Consider the following 19,474-nt stretch of genomic DNA (forward strand, 5'->3'; position numbering starts at 1 on the left):
GGAGGCTTCACGCCCTATCTTCTCCAGAAGTTCCGCCTGTTGCTTTGCAGAGACCGGACCCAAGCAGTCCTCCTGCCAATCGCCGCCCTCCCCAGAGCGACCAATCGGCGTGCGCCTTTCTTCAACCAGCCAAATAGCGCCTCCGGTGTTGATGGTTGCTATGGTTCCCAGTGGAGGCGTGGGCGCAGGGTTCCCTTTGATCTTTGGGGTCATTCTCCCCCCCTCTTTCCCCCCTATTGAGGCCGGGGGAGCTCAGGGGCTCTTCTGGGGCGGAGATCTTATAGCCGCCTATAAAGGGGAGCCAGTGGGGTCCAGTGATGGAGGCACTGGGGGAGAAAGCAAGAGAAGCTCTTTCGGTCCAGCCCACCTCATAGGGTCGTTGTTGGGGGAAGAGAGGAGGGAGGGGTCACCGTGGCTGGAAGGGGGAGGGGCTCAGACAACTCCAAAGTCTCCTCCGTCCAACCCTGAGCTCCAAATTGGCTCCTTCCTTTTCTTTCACATCTTCTCTGCCTCATTTGCACAAATAATAAAGTCAGGATCCAAATAAATAAATAAACTCTCCATATGTGACTCACTCAGGTGTGTTTTTAAAGAGCAACTACATGCATTTTCTTCCTGGATATAAGAATTCAGAATTCTTGCACAAAAGGAGACCGTCTCCAGTTAAAGAGGACCTAAGGAGGAGAATCTCCCACAATGGTTCCTGCTAGCGAATTTCATCATAGAAATCAATACCTCATTGTTGGAAAAAGGAAACAGGAAATCATACATTGTTGATAGGATCCAAGTTGGATTCTTTCTGGGTCTCTTTAAATGCTGGATCCATTAAAAGTTGGAACTTGGGTAAAACAGGGTCATTAAGCTATGTAGTATTTTCTTTTGGCAGAAATTCTCCAAGGGGACAGGATTTTTTCCCTCTATTGGATTGCTGGATTACTTTGGGAGTCATAAAAAGGTGTCTCCCCTAAGGAGAAATCATGGAGGGAGCTCACCTGGGATGATGGAACAAAACACAAAAGAGCATGGCAAAAGAAAGGGAATGTGATGGGAAGCTCATCCAGAGCTACGTTAATGAGTGGAGCTTCCCTTGACAGAGGCAGTCTACATACAAAAATCTGCCCTTTGTGAGAAATGGGCAACTTTATTGTTTTTTTTAACCTCCTGCAGACATTTCCTTGACATTGGTGGAGGTGTAAAAGGTGGAGCAGGTGAACTGTGGAAGGATGCCAAGAGTGGCCTGTCATCTGTTAGGGAATTCTGAGGCTTTATGACCTCATCCATGCAGGTTAAATTGACAGTTATGTCAGTTATCACAGAAAATATGTCTTCCAATGAGCCAGAGGGCGCCTGCATGGCACTGAGGCTTGTTATGCTTCTGTGCAGAGGTGGGGGCTCCCTTTGAATTTTGGGATATTGTCTTCACCACCACCCCTCCACCCCCTCTGTATTCAGGCCAGGGCTCTTCTGGGGCTGGGATGGGTCCCAGATTTATTCTGAGTTCAACAGAAGAGGCAATGAGATGGCAACGCCTAGCCTTGAAAACACCCACCTGCCCCACTCCCACCCCCAGGTCAAACATAACCCTGATGCAGGTTATGAAATTGAGTTTGACATCAGGGAACTAGATGAATCTTTTGCTAATCATTTAGCTGATAAACAGGAAGCATAGAAATGCTTTCACGATTCTGACAACTGGGAAACACCTAGTCTCTGCACCTAGCTGCATTTACATCAAGGACATGGACAATAACATGCCATAATATTAAGCATAACAACTGAATTGAGCATTGCATTAAAAGAACATTCACATGGGAAACGGCATCCTGAGTCACTTAAGTCTCTTCTGAAAAAGTACAATTTCAGGAGGTTGAAACATCTAGCACTGTGATGGCAAACCTATGGCACACATAGCCATTTGTTAGGGTATGCAAGGCACTGCCCTGTTACCTGGCCAGCATGCTTGCACACACTAGCCAGATGACTTCAGCCTTCTTTTGAGGCAATTTTTCGCCCTATGGAGGTTTCCGTGAAGCCTCTGGAGCGCAAAAAAACCCCGGCACTATGAACAAACTGAAAGTTCAGGAATTTCTTGAAAGCCCCTGAAGGCTCTGGAGGTCAAAAATCGTCTCTACAGACAAACCGGAAGTCACAATTCCCACACTTCCAGGTTCCCTGTAGGTCCATTTTCTGCCCTCCGGAGGATTCAGGGAAGCTCTTGAGGCCTCTGGAGGCTATCCGGAGGGTGGGGGAGCTGTTGAGGGTCAAAAAAAGTGGTGAAAACGGGGAGTGGTCACGCGCATAGCATTATGGGTATGGCATGCCCACGCACAACTCCCCTGCGCTTCTCCCCGCTTTTGGCACGGGAGCCAAAAAAGGTTGATCATCACTGATCTAACATGTACAATTGAAAAAGTCCTTTTTCATTCAGCCTGAGAAAGTTCCATATTTGGCAGTTATTATTTACCCTGCTTAATATCTTCTTTACTGACCGCCACCCCAAATTGGAATTATAATTATTATCATGAATATTATTTTTCTGTTGCTTTGTAGGTACATTGAGAGGTTGTGCACTCGAGACTAATTCCTCACGTGTCTATTCACACTATTAAATATGCAATTCAATTCTATTTCTGAGAAACACTCTGTAACTTCTCAGATTCAGACATGTTTATTATTTTTCTCCCACCACATGATTTCTTTGGTGTCGATGGTGGCCTCCATGCTCCATATAGCTCTTTCCACACTCAAGACATTTATATGGTTTTTCTCCTGAATGGATTGTTTGATGTGAACGGAGTCTTCGTTTTGAACGGAAACACTTGCCACAGACCAGGTATTTATATGGTTTTTCTCCTGAGTGGATTGTTTGATGCAGGTAAAGTTTTCCTCTCTCAATGAAGCTCTTTCCACACTCCAGGCATTTATGTGGTTTCTCCCCTGAGTGGATTCTTTGATGCATGTAAAGATTTCCTCTCCGGTTGATGCTCTTTCCACACTCTTTACATTTGTGTGGTTTTTCTCCTGTGTGAAGTTCCTGTCCTACTAAACACTTTCCACGTTCGAGGCATTTATGTGGCATTTCCCTGTGTGAATTATTTTGTGTCAATGGAGGCTACTTTTGTCAATAAAGCTCCTTCCACACTTGAGGCATTTGTAGGGTTTTTCTCCTGTGTGGATTCTTTGATGGGTATCAAGTTTTCCCCTTTGACTAAGGTGACCAGATTTTCAGCTTCATGCGCGCTATGCCCGGGTGGTCTCTATGGCGCTGAGAGAGCACCTGGCGGCAAAGGGGAGAGCCCTGTCTCCTCAGATCAGACACCTGCCATGGATGGCCAGCTTCATCTGACGGGTCTTAAAGGGTTTGAACCCGTCCCGGACCTTCCCCAAAGGCCAACCCCTAAGGACCCAGGAGTACACCTGGGAGAGGACAGGGTCGGCCAAGGTGTGGGCCGCCACGTCCATAGCGGTAAGAGGGAGGTCTAGGGAAGCAATGGACAACACAGAGCGGAAAGGTCCATGCCTGGTAGGGGCAGAGGCTGAGGGCATCAGCATGCCCCAGCTGCTTGCCAGGATGGTACAGCAGCATATATGAATATGCTGCTAGGAACTCCGTCCAATGGGTCATCCTTGGCGAAAGGATGGGAGGGGTCGGCTTGTCCCTGGCCAGAAGCCCAAGGAGTGGCTTGTGGTCCATGACAAGAGTGAAATGTCAACCATAGAGGTAGTCGTGGAATTTCTTAATCCCGGACCGCAGCCAGAGCATCCTTGTCAATCTGGCTGTAGTTCCTCTCAGCCGAGGATAGTGTTCGGGATCAGAAAGCCCCTAAAATGGTCGAGGACCTTCCATAGAACTTTGATGAGTTCTGAGTGGCTGTTTGCAGCGATCAGAACGTCATCTAAGTATGGGACAATGCCAGGGAGCCCATGGAGCAGCTGCTCCATGAGGCTCTGGAAGAACCCGGGGCAATGGAGACGCCAAATTGGAGGCGGCGACAACGAAAAGCTCCAATGTGGGTGACGATGGTCTGGGTCACCGCCACATCGTCATCCACCGGGAGCTGCTGGTAGGCCTGCGCCATATCCAGTTTGGCAAAGGTGCAGCTCCGCCCCAAGGAATTGTGCAGGTGCTGTACGTCAGGGACTGGAGGCCGAGGTTGATGGTGGACTTGTAGTTGGCGCAGATCCTGATGGACCCGTCGGTCTTGACAGGGACCACTATTGGGGTCTCCCATCTAGAGTGGTCAACGGGCTCCAGGACACCCTGCGCCAACAACTTATCCAGTTCCGCATCTACCTTTGGCCTCAAGGCCAAAGGCACCCTGCAAGCCTTAAGCCCAATAGGAGCAACCTGGGGGTCAAGATTAAGGGAAATGGGGGTCCCCTTGTACTCCCCCCAGCTTACCATCGATGACATCCGCATACTTGGTGAGGACGTCTTCAATGCTAGGGGAGGAGCTAGCCACCCAATGCACCCCCTCAATAGACAGACCCAGGGCAGGTAACCAGTCCAGCCCCAGTAACGCAGGCAAAGAATTCTCAACAATTAACACAGGGAAGTGGCCATGAAAAGACCCATAGTCCACCCAAAAAGGAAAACAGCCCAGGGTGGGAATTAGAGTCCCCTGGTAGTCTCTTAGGCTGGTAGTCTCCAGCTGGTCACGGGTGATATCAGGGCACAGCTGAGTGAAGGACGACAGGGAATGGGAGGACCCGGAGTCGACTTCCATCAGGCAGGGCTGACCTTTCAGCTGTAGGGACGCCAAAATCTTCTTGGAGCCAGTCGTCATTTTGCTGACTGACTCCACGGGATCATCAGGCAGAGACACAGTAAAACAATCTTCGCCTTACTGCTGTGGCCGGTGATCCTGTAGGCAGCAAGGCTGCTCTTGCGGCGCAACTGGCAGCTGCTGTGCGGAAGGTTGCTGGCAAGGTGCTGGCAAGGCCGCACAGCAGACCTGTGCCAGGTGACCTTTCTTCCTGCATCTGCGGCAGACTGAGGCTTTGAAGGGACAAACGGACCGGCCATGTTTGCCCCCGCAGCCCAGGCAGAGAGAGGTGGCAGGGCCAGTAGGCTGAGGCGGCAGGTGCCTGGGCTGGGACTGCAGCAAGTCAACTTGGTCATAGTCAGGCTCATCCAAAGGAACAAGCTCATCTATGAGGCAGGCACGGGCGTGAGGTGGAGGCAAGTGGAACTTCTGCATGTCAGCCATGGACTGTTTGGAGAGCTCCGTGGCTTTGGCCGCGTCCACGGCTTGCCTCGTCCAGGGTGATCTCTGCCCGTGCCAGCAAACGGTGCTTTAAGTGAGGGTCTTTCACACCGCATACGAATTGCTCCACCAGTGAGTCGTCTAAATCGCCGAACTCACATTGGATCACTGCCGTACGCAGAGACTGAAGGAATTGGCTGACAGTCTCTGATTCCTTTTGCACGCATTGTCGGACTGCATAACGGCGGGCGATCCGTGAGGGCATAGAAACATAATGATTGCGAAGAAGAAGGCGGGGCTTAGCAGTGAGAAGATGGAGTTTTAGGCTACTCCTGAAATTCCTCTATACCAAAGGATTTTTGGACGGGTTCTTTGAACCCTAGCTGTCCCGGAGACGACAGTGAAGGTGGGGAGGGACCCAGGACCCCAGAGATATTCGCAAATCTCTGGGGGGGGGTATTAACTCCTCGTGCCAATTCCTTTTTGGATTAGCTGCGTGCTAACTGAAACTGCAGGTTGCCCCTAAGAATGGAAGAAGTGATGTCATCTGGTAAGCTGATTTTATTATCCAAGAGAGATTGTTCGTGTTAAAAAATTAAGCTAACTGAATCCAAAGAACAGGAGATTTAGCGGCGAATTGGCTCTTTCTAATGGATTTATGATTGGTGGTTACTTTACTTCTTAAATGCTTCAAGAAACTCCGCGACATCCTCCCCCCTCTAAATCTCCCTAAGTGGATCGTAAAACTTATCTCCTACTAATTAGCCCGTCACGATTCGACATTTTTATTACTTTACTATCTAGTTCTGTTTACAACTAGATAAGATTGACAGCTGGTAAGAGACTAAAAAAAAAAGTACTTCGAAGCCTGTGGGGAAAAAAAAGAGAGCTTCTATTTTAACTACGACACATCATGGCGTCCCAAGATACCTCTAAGATTTCATTTCAGACTCTTTTCTCTGCGTGTAGAGGACTCTTTCATTCTTACCAAAAACTGGAAAGAAAACTGGATCAATTGATTCTAAAATATGAAGCTAAAACTGAGATCGTTGAATGCTTAAATGTTCCTGAAACACAAACGGAAAATGTGAGAAATGGTGTCTGGTCTATCTCAGAGGAAGAGAGGAGGGGGGAAGCTATAAAGACGACTCATTTAAAGAGACAGTGTGCAGAAGGAATGGAGAATCCACCCTTGAGAATTAAAGTTAAATTGGGAAATTTTATAAGCCTAGGACAACTTTATTATTTCATCACCGACATTCAGAATCCAAAGGTGCCGAAATATTTTTGTTTGGACTTGCTTATGGAAACATTTGGTAAATTTATCCAACGAATGGCTACTGGACGGAGGAAATCTTGCTGTTGGAGGGACACAGGCTGACAGATGGGATAATACAATTTAAAATTAGCTAGATCGGATTACTTCAATTTGTAATAGATATAGCTGAATAATGACTGATATGGATAGCAATATATATAATTTGGAACTGGCTGATAGATTGATGAATACAATTGAAAACTAGTTAAACCTAATTGCTTTTTTGTGTAACAAATATTGCTGAATAATAATTGATATTGATAGTAATGTATATAATGTGGAGTTGATATGATAACTAACAATTGGATATGAGAAAATACCTTTAGATTATACATAAAGAGTATTAACTATAATAATTAGCACTATTAAAAAACTAAATAAAATCCATACAATCAAATGTTAATCAATACTGGGAAAATGTTATGATATATGATATAATTGAATATTATGGATGTTTAGTTAAAATAGAATATGAGGATTTGATGATAATAGAGGATTTTACAAATAAGTAAATGAACTGCCAGCATGTGTTATGGACTAATTCCTTAGCATAGCTAAGGATGAAGGATGTTTAAATAACTATAATAATTAAAACCGGAGGTATAATGATGTTGATATGGTAAATATTCGAGTTAAGATATTTGAATTAATAGGAGTCAATGGAAGAGAAGCACCAAAACATGTTGTAACCAGTTGATATACTTCTTATTTTTTCATAATAGACACCTGTGTTTTGTTTTGTTTTCCTGATTGTTGTTTTTGTCTTTTTTTGTATTATCTGTAATTGATTGATATATTAAGAAAGATGTTGTACCAGTTTTAAACTAAAACTAAAAAACATTTAATAAATTTTTTTTTTTAAAAAAAGAAACATAATGATTGCAAAGTTTAGTCATCAAGGTCTCCCAATTTAGTTGGTAGACCAGCAATGGAGAGGCTAGGGCTCTGGCTGAGGCAAACCTTGCAGGGCCACAACAACTTAGAAAGAAGCTGCACTTTTCTTCAGGCGGCAGGTTGTGGTTCTTTGAGGCAATGAGGTAGCATTCGAACCGCTCCAGGAACCCGGCCCACGATTCACCGGAGGTTCCAAAGGGAGCGAAAGGAGGCAGAGCTGCCATCTCGTAGTTTATGAGGCGCAAGAGGTGGCGAGAAAGGACAGGAAAAAAATGATTGTCTTCCGCATTCACTCGGCTAACAGTCTCTCACTTGACCTAGGTGGCTGTTCAGCTAGACTGCTGAGATTCCACCTTCGTCGGCAGTATTGTGAGTCCGGACGAAGGACGAGGCAGGAGGAAGTCTGTGGTGAGAACAGCTCTTTTATTGTAGAACGATCAACTATATACAAGTAGCGGTTCAGTACCTTTCCCTGCTTGACAGCTATTTATATGGAGCTGTCAAGAAGGGAAAACCAATAGGCGTGCCTCTAGCGGCCCACGCTTAGCCAAGATGCATCCTAGCCAATCAGGACGCGGCTTGGCTTATTGCTAGCCGCTAGTTCGTAAGTCGAGAACTTTTCAATACTCAACACCTCCCGGACTGTGACTCCCAGCATTCCCTGTGCCAAATCTGCATCACCCGGATTCCTCTGTTGCCGATTCAGGCATCTCTCTCGTCGCCCGTTTCTTTTCCGGAAGTGGAGGCTTCATGCCCTTTCTTCTCCAGAAGTTCCATCTGTTCCTTTGGAGGGACCGCCCCCAAGGAGTCCTCCTGCCAATCGCCGGCCTCTCCAGTCTGATTAATCGGCATCCGCATTCCTTCAACCAGTCACATGGCGCCTCTGGTGTTGATGGTTGCTATGGTTTCCCAAGGAGGTCGTGGCGGAGGGCTCCCTTTGATCTTTTTGGGTCCTTCCTCCCCTCTATTGAGGCCGGGGGAGCTCAGGGGCTCTTCTGAGGCGACCTTATAGCCGCCTATAAAGGGGAGTCAGTGGGGTCCAGTGATGGAGGCACTGGGGGAGAAAGCAAGGGAAACTATTTCGGTCCAGCCCAGCTCACAGGGTTGTTGTTTGGGGAAGAGAGGATGGAGGGGTCACCGTGGCTGGAAGGGGGAAGGGCTCAGAGAGCTCCAAAGACCCCTCAGTCCAACCCTGAGCTCCAAATAGTCTCCTTCAGGGGTGGGTTTCTCGCCCCGTTCCAACCGGATCGGTTGGAACGAGGCCGGCGGCGTCCTCGCGCACGCACGCGGCACGCACATGCGTACTAGCGTCTGCGCGATGCTCCAGCTGCTCCTGGAGGATCGCGCAGGCATTCTGCGCATGCGTGGAAAGCGCAAAATTCGAAAAAACCGGGTAAGGAGCTGGCGCGGGTGTGCGGGCGCGCGCGGGTGCGGGGGGGGCTTCGCCGTTCCCGGAAGTTACTTTTTTCCGGGTTCGGCGACCAACCGGATCGCAGGGACCGGTGCGAACCGGTCGAAACCCACCCCTGGTCTCCTTCCTTTTCTTGTAATTGTTCTTATTTGTAGAAATAATAAAGTCAGGATCCAAATAAATAAACTCTCCATATGTGACTCACTCAAGTCTTCTTTTAAATAGCAACTACATGGCCAAATGCCAAAGCAGATGCCTTTGGAAGACCTAAGAATGAGAAGATCCTGCCAGTGGTTCCTGCTAATGAATTTCCTCTCATTCCAACACATTATTGTGGGAAAAAGGAAATAGAAAATTGCGCAATTTCCAGTATAGCTCTTTCCACATTCAAGACATTGATGCGGCTTTTCTCCTGAATGGATTTTTTGATGCAGTGAAAGTTTTCCTCTCTGACTGAAGCTCTTTCCACACTCCAGACCTTTATGTGGTTTCTCCCATGAGTGGATTCTTTGATGTCTGTTAAGGTGTCCTCTCCGACTGAAGCTCTTTCTACAATGCAGACATTTATGTGGTTTTTCTCCTGTGTGAATTCTTTGGTGTTGATGGAGGCTACCACGCTCAACAAAGCTCTAGACACTCCAGACATTTGAAGGGTTTTTCTCCTGTGTGGATTCTTTGATGGATATCAAGACTTCCCTTTGACTGAAGCTCTTTCCACACTCCAGGCATATATTTGGCTTGTGGATTCTCAGATGTTTTTCAAAGTTTTGAATTGTTTTAAAGGATTTTTCATATTCCCCTCATTTGTACTCTTCTTGTAAATGGACTCTTTGATGTATATAAAGGCTGCTTCTCTGATTGAAGCTCCTTCCACACTCCAGGCATTTATGAGGTTTTTCTCCCAAGTGGATCATTAGATGCCTTTGAAGATGGTCATTTGTTTTGAAAGGTTTTTCACATTCTGGGCATTTGTATTTCTTTTCTCCTGAGTGGATCCTTAGATCCTTTGAACATGCTCATTTGTTTTGAAAGATTTTTCACAGTTCAGGCTTTCATATTTCTTTTCTTCTGAGTGGATACTTAGATGCTTTTTAAGAACGTCCTTTCTTTTGAAACTCTTTCCACACTCCAGGCATTGATATTTCCTTTCTCCCTCCTGGATCCTTTGCGGATTCCCTGGTATTCCGAAGGACACTCTGCCTTCCAGGCATATATTCAGTTTCTCCCTCCAGTGGATCCTTTGATGTCTATAAAGATGTCCCCTTTCACGGAATCTCTTTCCACACTCCAGGCATTTATTCAGTTTCTCCCCGCAATGGATCCTTTCATGTCTATAAAGATGTCCTCTTTGATGGAAGCTGTATCCACACTCAAAGCATTTAAATGGTCTCTCTCCTGTGTGGATTCTCAGATGGTCTTTAAGTTCTCTAAAGGCTTTTTCACATTCCGGGCACTGATATTTCCTTCTTTCCTCCTTGATTCTTTGGGGATTCTGGGGTCTTCTGAAGGAACCTCTGCCTTCCAAGCCCGTCTTAGGGTCTCCGCCTGTTTTCTCCTCCCCAGCTGTCAGGGCTGCTTCACTTAATAACCAAGAAAGAAACCACTCAACTCCATTTTGCAGAATTAAGAGTACTTTTACTGGTTATAAGTAAATAGTAGCTAAGCAAAGCAGGATCTTAAATGGAGTAAACCCCGTGCTGCTGTGCACTTTGTTATAGGCCACCTCCGCATGAGGCAACAACTCCACCCAATTATCTTGCAGGTAATTGATGAAACATCGAAGGTACTACTCCAAAACGGAATTAGTCCTTTCACAAGCTCCATTAGTTTGAGGATGGTAGGTGGAGCTTAGGCCCTGGGCAGAGCCTATCAACTTCAAAAATTCCTTCCAAAATAAGGAGGTAAATTGGACCCCTCTATCAGAGATGATGCGGTCCGGTACACCATGTAGACCAGTGGTAGTCAATCTGGTCCCTACTGCCCACTTGTGGGCGTTCCAGCTTTCATGGGGTGCGGTAGGGGTTTTGTCTGATACTGAAGCACTTTCCTTTTTTTAATTTAATTAAAAATTACTTTATAAATCACCATTACTGTAGAACTGGTGGGTGGTTAGAAAACTTTACTACTAACAAAGATACAAAAGTGGGCGGTAGGTATAAAAAGGTTGACTAGCCCTGATGTAGATGATATACATGCGTAATGAACAATTTGGCCAAGGATTTAGCCGATGGGATCTTGGAACAAGGAATAAAATGAACCTGTTTGGAAAACAAGTCCGGAACGACCCAAATCACAGTATTTCCCTGACTCTCCAGTAATTCAACAATGAAGTCCATAGATATTTCTTTCCAAGGTGCCTCAGGACAGGGCACGCCTTGGAGCAGACCCTGGGGTTTTCCTGGCGGTCGTTTCGCGACAGCACATGTGGGGCAACTGGCCACATAAGACTCAATGTGCTTCTTTAATGAGAGCCACCAAAACTGTCTTTTAATGAGATGCAGGGTCGTTACAAAGCCAAAATAGCCAGCCATGCGTGAATCGTGGGCACGTTGAAGAACCAGAGTTCTAATGGTCGCAGGAACATACAGTTTAGCACCTATCCAAGCCAGACCATCCTTTATGGTACACTCATTTGAATGTTGGTTAAACCATTCATCAGACTCAAGGCCCACCTTGAGTTTAGAAACGAGGTCCTTTGTGACTTCCAAATTGGTACTGTTCTGGCTTCTGGTAACCAACGGAGCAGCGAGGCTTTTCGCTAGGATGACTGGGTGGACCACACTTAGTTTTGAGCTGTTATATTGAGGAAGTCGGGATAAAGCATCAGCCATAAAGTTCTTCCCCCCTGGGATATACTTTAAAGTGAAATTGAAAATATTGAAATGTTGTGCCCATCTCATTTGTTTGGGGGATAATTTCCAGGGAGTCTTTAATGCCTCCAAGTTTTTATGATCAGTCCACACCTCAAATGGGTGTTTAGCTCCCTCCCAAAAATGTCGCCAGGTCATTAAGGCCCACCTGACTGCAAAAGCCTCCTTTTCCCATATAGCCCATGGTCTCTCCGTCTCAGTTAGCAATACCGCCGCCACTGCAACATCACTAGCATCCGCCTGGACCACAAATGGCGAATCCATGTCTGGGTGTTTTAAAACTGGTTCAGCAGCAAACAGTCACTTTAATTTCTCGAATGCAGCTTGACACTCCATAGTCCAATTCAACGGTTCGCCTGGTCTAGGTTTGGCCTCCCCCCTTGATTTTAGGAGGTTCGTATTTGGGAGGGCAATTCTGGCGAACGAAGGAATAAACTGACGATAAAAATTAGCAAAACCCAAAAAACTTTGCAATTGTTTGCGGGTGCGGGGGGGCGCCCATTCAGTGACAGCTTGGACCTTTGCTGGGTCCATCTCTATGCGATTGTGGGAGATGCGATATCCCAGGTAATCAACCTTCTCCTGATGAAATTCGCATTTAGACAATTTAGCACATAGTTTTGCAGCTCGGAGTTTTTTAAGCACTGAGTGGACTAACTTCACGTGTTCTTCATGTGTTTCCGTGTAAATAAGGATATCATCAAGATAGACCATCAAGCCTTTGTAGAGGTGGTCATGCAAAACCTCATTAATTAATTGCATGAAAACAGCTGGCGCCCCCTGTAGCCCAAATAGCAGCACGCAGAATTGAAAACAACCAAGAGGGCAGTTGAACACAGTTTTCCACTCATCTCCCTCTTTAATTCTGACTCTGTAATAGGCCTCTCGCAGGTCTAATTTTATGAAAAATTTTCCTTTACCTAACTGAGCCAGCATGTCCTTCGTAACGGGTAGAGGTTCTGGACACAACTGCGTTAAGGTTCTTATAATTAACACATAAGCGAAAGGAGCCATCTTTCTTTTCTTTGACAGGAGCACCCACCCAGGGCCTAGCAGGCTCAATGACTCCCCTCTGTAATTTTTTGTCAATAAATTTCCTTAATTCACTTATTTCCCCAGGGGTCATTGAATAAATTTGAGGTTTTGGGAGTTTCACTCCAGGGAGAATATCAATGCTGCAGTCAGTGGCACGGTGTGAGGGTAATTTATCAGAAGACTTTTCACTGAACACATCTTTCAGGTCCCAGTACTCTTTTGGGATTTTCTCCTCCCCCTCAGTTTTTTCTTGCCCTTTGGCTGCCAGGTTGGGGTCTGCATTATTCAGTTTGGGAACCCCTCCTTCTCTTTCAGGGGGCGTAACAAACCGGATGCGTAACCAACCCTTCCTCCAATTTATGTGTGGGTTCCTTTTACGCAGCCAAGGCAATCCTAATATAAGAGGCTGGTTCATTCCTGGGGCCACAATAAAACTTATTGTCTCTTGGTGGGTTCCCATCCAGATATCAATTGGCTCAATCACAAAATGAGCAGGGCTCCCCCCCTCAATTGAACCATCCAACTGGCAAAAAGTAATTTGGACTTTTAGAGTTTTAAGTTTTAAGCTGAGTTTTTCTATATCCGGGCTAACAATGCAGCGTGTGGGCCAGCATTTTTTCTTGTGCGCCAGAAGAGGGCACCCTTAGCTCAACTGGAATAATCATGGCCCCCCACCGGGAACATACCAGGTGTCCGTCATCAGAATCGGTTTCGCTTTCATCCGAAGAGGAGGGTGAATCATCCTTCCTTTCAGCAGGGCGGAACTGTTGAGATGGTTCCTCTCCCTTCATGGCAGTTTCCCTCCTCTTGCCGGGAGGTTTTTCCAGCTTTTTCTCTCTCCAAGGAGGGGGCTTTGGGGTCATCTTGGTGTGGCAATTTGTGGCCCGATGCTCCTCCTTCCCACAGTGGAAACAGATGAAGGGTTTTGGTTTGCTTGGAGACCCACCTTTCCCTCTTTTTGGGGCTCTAGAGTGGGGTTTGGCAGGCATAGGTTTCTCGCTTTCACTATCCTCCTGGTAATTATCTCTGGCTAAGTCAATCTCCACATCTGCAGCCACTTCATACCACGGTTGCAGTCTACGGGGGCCCCTCCTGTTTACGCAGTGCTGATATATTTTTTTGTTTAACCCATTGGTGAAGTGGTGTAATAATGCTTCTTCGGACCAACCCCTCATAAAGGCTGATAGTTCACAAAATTCTTGTATATATTCAGCTACTGGTCTCTTCCTTGGGTGAGAGTTTTAAATTTAATTCTTGCTTTACGCTCTGTGAGTGGATCATCAAAGCGCTTTCTCAGGGCGGCCATAAATCTATTATAGTCCCTCAGCAGGGGGGAATCAGCATTATACAAGCCCACCATCCATGCCGCTGCCTTATTTTCCAACGCCATAGTAATCACTCTTACCTTGGCTTCATCATTATGCAGTTCGTCCCTGTACATTTGCATATAATTCCATACTTGGACGACAAAAAATCCTAGGTCCTTTGATTCCCCCCCCAAATTTCACACTTGGGGGAGGAACTTTAGCCATCCGGCGTCTGCAGGGGGCTCATCTGGGGATGTTTCTAACTGCAGTAACTGGGGTCGGAGCTGTGTCATCTTGCTCAGTTCCACCTTCAGCCCTACCAGCTTCCCTCGGGTCAAACAAAGCCTCCTCTGTTTCATGGAGATCGGCTTCCCTCTCTAGTCCACTCTCATGGGCTCGGCACCTCTCCCAAGCCCCTTCAAAGAGTTTCATTGCCTGGGACATCATAAGATTCTCCTCTTTGGATTCCCGCCAGTCAGCCGCGGGTCGTCTCGGTGTCCTCATAGTAATTCCAGCCAGAGGTTCTTCGAGGTCATCTTTCTGTCCCACTCCCCACGTCCATCTGGGCCGAATGGATCATTCTTCCAAATGCAGGCCAGCCATTTGCTCCATCTCTAAAGGGCAGGAGGATGCAGTTGCTCCCATGTCTTCTTCTTGATCGCTGCCTTGGTGGGACATCTTTTAGGATTTGGGTGCACTCCACTCGGAAGGTGTCAACTCCGGGATGGGTGCGAGAAAAGATCCTGCTTAATGTCAGGGCTGCTTCAATTAATAACCAAGAAAGAAACCACTCAACTCCATTTTGCAGAATTAAGAGTACTTTTACTAGTTATAAGTAAATAGTAGCTAAGCAAAGCAGGATCTGAGACAAAAGCATGTGCATAGATATCAATATGTGACCCATTCCCCTCCCCTTTTTAACCCCCAGCCCATAGTCCAAACCAATTACTCCACAGGTGTCATGTGGGAGATATCTTCCAAAATCATCATCAGGTTGGTATGCCGGACAGTTGGCCTTGGCGGGAAACTCCTCTCCCTGCCACATGCGCATTAGCTGGTGAGAACAACTTCTTTCTTACAGTCTCTCCTGCACAGAATATTTCCCACACCCAAATACCATGTGTCCCCCCCATTTCAATGGCAGCCGAAAAGCAAGAAGCAAAACAGAGGCTGACATCAGCTAAGTGTGTGAGGGGGGAGGGGGGAAGAAAGGAAAGGAAAAGAAAGGAAAGGAGGAAAGGAAAGGAGGATAGGCTGATTAGATGCAGTGGCCGTTTCTCCTGGCATCGGAAAATGGGAGTTTCACCTGGCTGTCCTATGCACAAGGCGACGTGCCAACACTGAACCAAAGGGAAGGAGAAAAGGAGAAAGGAAAGGAAGGAAGAAAGGAAAGGAGGAAAGGAAAGGGAGGAAAGGTGAAAGGAAAAAAAGGATGGAAGGAAGTGAGGAAAGGAAAGGTAAGGAAAGGAAAGGGAAAAGGAAAGGAGGGGGAAGGAAAGGGGAAAAGAAAGGAGGGGGAAGGAAAGGAGGAAAGGAGAAAGGAAAGGAGGAAAGGAGAGGAGAGGAGGAAAGGGGAAAGGAAAGGAGAAAGGACACACAGTATTCTGGGAGCATACTGGTTGGAGAAAATTCTGGTAATTGTCCACATACCTTAAAATCTTCTAACATTGAGAAATATTGCAGTAGTGGAGAGACTGAAAGTTCTGTGCTGTGCAAGGTTTCTTCAAACAGTGGGGTGAGGCTGATTAGATGCAGTGGCCGTTTCCCCTGGCATCGGAAAATGGGAGTTTCACCTGGCTGTCCTTTGCACAAGGCACCGTGCCAACACTGAGCCAAAGGGTGAACTCTCTGTTAACTTAGAGAATGCCAGGAGGCAGAGTTCCCGTGGCCAGTTGCTCTGCCATTGGCATCGGCACACACCTGCTCCTAATAACCCCTGTGAGGAAAACGCATCAGTTGTCCTGAGCTTTGAATCCAGTGGGTTGGTCAGAAAAGGTGAGACCACCTGAGTTTTTGCTGTGGCGGGTTAACACAGCTCCTGCCCTCTACAAGAAGCATGAAGTGGTTGTGGGCTAGACTGGACGAATCCCCAGAAGGACTAACCCAGAAGAACATGACTTTACATTTTTCTCTGATAGACATCAATCCTTTTCTAGGATTGATTTTATACTAACAACAAATGATTTGCTTTCTAGGGTAAAGAAGACGAAGATATGTTCCAGAGTTTTATCAGATCATAATCCAGTTTGGATGGAGCTGAAATTTGGGACGGAAGCAAGAAGGACTTGGAGATTAAATGAAAATTTATTTAGATATGATCAAAATATTAATGAATGTAAAAAATTGTTAAGAGAATATTTTGTTTTTAATATGAATAAGGGCACATCTATGGAAATGGTCTGGGACGCAAGTAAAGCGTACATGCGAGGAGTCCTAATAAATTTAAATAGGTTACATAGATAGTTAGCATATCTGATTAGGAAGAAACAGAAATCTCGCAATATAGCGAAATTACATTATAAAGGGAAGGAAGTATATCAACAGGATGAGATTCAAAAGGTCTTTCGTGAATTTTTCACAGGATTGTATATGAATGACAAAATACAAGGTTCAGATATAGATAGATACCTGGATAAAGAAAAAATACCCAAAGTTAAAGATGAGCAGAGGGAGAGATTGAATCAACCAATAACTTCGGGGAAAATTCTCCAGGTAATTAAACAGCTAAAGGTAGGGAAAGCACCGGGTACAGATGGTCTGACAGTGGCTTACTACAAAAAATTACAATTTAAAATGGTAGAACCCCTTAAGGAACTATTTAATAAGATCCAAACGGAAGGGAAGGTACCCCCATCTTGGAAGACAGCCTTCATATCCCTGATACCTGAAGAAGACCAAGATCTTACAGTTGCAAGAAAAAGTATGTGAACCCCTTGGGATTACATGAAGTTTTGCATGAATTGGTCATAAAATGTGCTCTGAACTTCATCTAAGTCACAACAATAGACAAACACAGTCTGCTGAAAATAATACTACACAAACATTAGATGTTGCCATGGTTTAATTGCACATAACATGTAAACATTCACAGTGCAGGGTGGAAAAAGTATGTGAGCCCCTAGCCTAATGACATCTCCAAGAGCTAATTGGAGCCAGGAGTGAGCCAACCTTGACTCTAATCAGTGTGATGATATTGGATGTGTTGCTGACAGCTGTTCTGCCCTTTATAAACACACACCTGTTGTGGGTTTACTGGTTTCAAGAAGCACTGTCTGATGTGAACCATGCCTCGCAGAAAAGAGCTCTCAGAAGACCTACGATCAAGAATTGTTGACTTGCATGAAGTTGGAAAGGGTTACAAAAGTATCTCCAAAAGCCTTGATGTTCATGTATCCACGGTAAGACAGACTGTCTACAAATGGAGAAAGTTTAGCACTCTTGCTACTCTCCCTAGGTGTGGTCGTCCTGTAAAAATGACTGCAAGAGCACAGTGCAGAATGCTTCATGAGGTAAAGAAGAATCCTAGAGTGTCAGCTAAAGACCTATAGAAATCTCTGGCATATGCTAACATTTTTGTTGACACATCTACAATAAGGAAAACATTAAACAAAAATGGAGTACATGGGAGGACACCACGGAGGAAGCCATTGCTAGCCAAAAAAAATATATTGCAGCACGTTTGAAGTTTGCAAAAGAGCACCTGGATGTTCCACAGCACTACTGGCAAAATATACTGTGGACAGATGAAACCAAAATTGAGTTGTTTGGGAAAAACACACAATACTATGTGTGGAGAAAAAAAGGCACAGCACACCAACATCAAAACCTCATCCCCACTGTAAAACATGGCGGAGGGAGCATCATGGTTTGGGGCTGCTTTGCTGCCTCAGGGCCTGGACGGATTGTTGTCATTGATGGGAAAATGAATTCCAGAGTTTATCAAGACATTTTGCAGGAAAACGTACGACCATCTGTCTGCCAACTGAAGCTCCGCAGGGGATGGGTGATGCAACAGGACAATGACCCAAAGCATACAAGTAAGTCAACACAAAAATGGCTTCAACAGCACAGAATACGCCCTCTGGAGTGGCCCAGTCAGAGTCCTGACCTCAACCCGATTGAAATGCTGTGGCATGACCTTAAGAGAGCGATTCACACCAGACATCCCAAGAATATTGCTACACTGAAACAGTTTTGTGAAGAGGAGTGGTCCACAATTACTCCAGATTGTTGTGCAGGTCTGATCTGCAACTACAAGAAACATTTGGTTGAGGTTATTGCTGCCAAAGGAGGGTCAACCAGTTATTAAGTCCAAGGGTTCACATTTCCTCCCTGCACTGTGAATGTTTACATGTTATGTGCAATTAAACCATGGCAACATCTAATGTTTGTGTAGTATTATTTTCAGCAGACTGTGTTTTTCTATTGTTGTGACTTAGATGAAGTTCAGAGCACATTTTATGACCAATTCATTCAAAACTCCACATAATCCCAAGGGGTTCACATACTTTTTCTTGCAGCTGTAGTCAACCAAAAAATTATAGACCTATATCATTAATTAACATAGATTATAAAATTTTCACTAAAATACTAGCGAATAGGTTAATGTTAGTTATTCAGCAATTGATTCATAGTGATCAAACCAGCTTTATACAAGGGAGACAAATGAGAAGTAATGTAAGACAAATTGTTAATATACTGAAATATTTGGGAAAGAATAATCAAATCCCTGCAGCGCTTATATTTTTAGATGCCGAGAAAGCCTTTGATCGAGTGAATTGGCAATTTCTAATGAAAATAATTTGTAAATCATTTGTAAAAGTTTTTTTCCCCTAAAATTTTCAATAAAAAAGAAAAAGAAAACCAGGCTCAAGAACTGAGGAAGGGGAAGGTCTGCATCAAGGAAATCTGGATGAGGGCCACGCCTCAAGGGGCTGCTGGAGAAGTTGTCATATCCCCCCCTACCATAAGCCAGGTTGATTTATGTCTCTGCCTCTTTCAGCAGCCGACTCGGGAATATGAACTGATGATAAATCAGTGACTCTGTGTGTGTGTGTGTGTGTGTGTGTGTGCAAACCTTGCTTTCAAAATATGTTCTGTTGTGCCCTTTTATCTCAGGTGCAATCGGATGCTAGTTGGAAAGGTGTTAGGGAGGAGACAGAGGGAAGCAAACATCCAGAGCCAAGATGCACGGTTTCTGTTCGCCAGAGGAAATTGGGCAGGACCCATAATTGGGCAGATTGCCTTTGACTTACGACCACAATTGGGTTCAGAATCGTGTCGGGTGGCTGTTTTGCTCAGCGACTGCAATCCTGGCTCTCCCAGTTGCAGTGATTGGACAGGTTATTAAGCAGAACTGGAGAAGCGGGATTACGGGGTCTTAGCCTTAGATTCAACCAGGGAACACTTGCTTCAATTACGATCTGAGTGGG

At 45.6% G+C, this 19,474-nt stretch overlaps 1 pseudogene; it reads right to left on the reverse strand.

Moving 5' to 3' along the window:
• Window positions 1-2,012: 2,012 nt before the first annotated feature.
• Window positions 2,013-13,910, reverse strand: LOC148048536 (uncharacterized; annotated as a pseudogene).
• Window positions 13,911-19,474: the final 5,564 nt, after the last annotated feature.

Source organism: Thamnophis sirtalis, unplaced genomic scaffold, assembly GCF_051295495.1.
Source record: "Thamnophis sirtalis isolate CommonGarterSnake01/CBP01778 unplaced genomic scaffold, rThaSir2_p1.2 scaffold_2, whole genome shotgun sequence".
NCBI classification, from domain to species: Eukaryota; Metazoa; Chordata; class Lepidosauria; order Squamata; family Natricidae; genus Thamnophis; species Thamnophis sirtalis.